Genomic DNA, 1,059 nt, shown 5'->3' with positions numbered 1-1,059 from the left:
GTAATAAATTTCTCCCATTTGCTTAAATGTGTTTTTTGCCCTTTTTCTTACATACATTTTGCTGGAATATATATATATATACTCATGTATGTAATGTATGTATTTATTAACCTAAACAAAGTTATATGCTCGAAATCAAAATTTATGTATGTTAAGCTAAACAAAGTTATACCACTATTTTTTATCTACTATATCTTTTTTTTGTCAATTACAGTATTACTTACGTATAGATTGTAATGATAGTAATACTTAGAGTAAAAATTTGTGGATCTTCTTGAATTTTGACTCTAAGTATCACTACCATTACATTCTATATGTAAGTAATACCGTAATAAAAAAAAAATATGTAGTAGAAAAAAAATAGTGGTATAACTTTGTTTAGGTTAACATACATAAATTTTGATTTTGAGCATATAACTTTGTTTAGGTTAATAAATACATACATTTCAATTTTGAGTATATATATATATATATTCCAGCAAAATGTAATAATGTAAGAAAAAGGTTTTAGAATAGAAAAGAATAAGAGAGATTTTGAGAAGAATTAAAGGAGAGAGATAATTTTATTGGAAAAAATTTTTAAGAAGAAAAGATACAATTACTAATGTTTTGTTTGTCAATTACATTTCTATTAAAATTAGTAGTATCAAAAAATATTTCAAATTTAATATTATGAAGAAAAATAAAAAAATATATATAAGGATTAGTTTGACTAATTTTTAAAATTTGAGGGATGAAAATGACTTACGTTTGGACTTTCAAAGACTATTTTGACTATAAAAATCTTTTTTACATGTCACTGACCTGCCACTTGGCGTTGACTGTGGCGTTGACCTGCCACATGACGTGTCACGTCATCGTCTAACTGATAAAAGGATTAATTTGACTTATTTTTTATCTTTCAGGGACTAATTTGATTAAAAAAATCATTCGAAAATAAAAATGAAGATCGCATAATCTTTCGGAGACGAATTTGAATATTAACCCTAATTATGGCTCTTATACTTTTAGCCAATATATCTGTATATATACACATTTTAAATTTAAGTAGTAGCGAAC

The 1,059-nt window shown here is 24.7% G+C and overlaps 1 long non-coding RNA gene across 1 annotated transcript in view; it reads right to left on the bottom strand.

The window, feature by feature from the left end:
- Positions 258-1,059, bottom strand: part of LOC110267960 — a 15,765-nt gene continuing 14,963 nt past the window's right edge. Inside the window, exon 3 of the long non-coding RNA XR_002355947.1 lies at positions 258-270. This is a non-coding gene — a long non-coding RNA (uncharacterized LOC110267960). The remainder of the gene's footprint in view (positions 271-1,059) is intronic.

The sequence above is a fragment of the Arachis ipaensis genome, chromosome B10 (genome assembly GCF_000816755.2).
Source record: "Arachis ipaensis cultivar K30076 chromosome B10, Araip1.1, whole genome shotgun sequence".
Lineage (NCBI taxonomy): Eukaryota > Viridiplantae > Streptophyta > Magnoliopsida > Fabales > Fabaceae > Arachis > Arachis ipaensis.
This window is presented reverse-complemented; position numbering and strand designations above follow the sequence as displayed.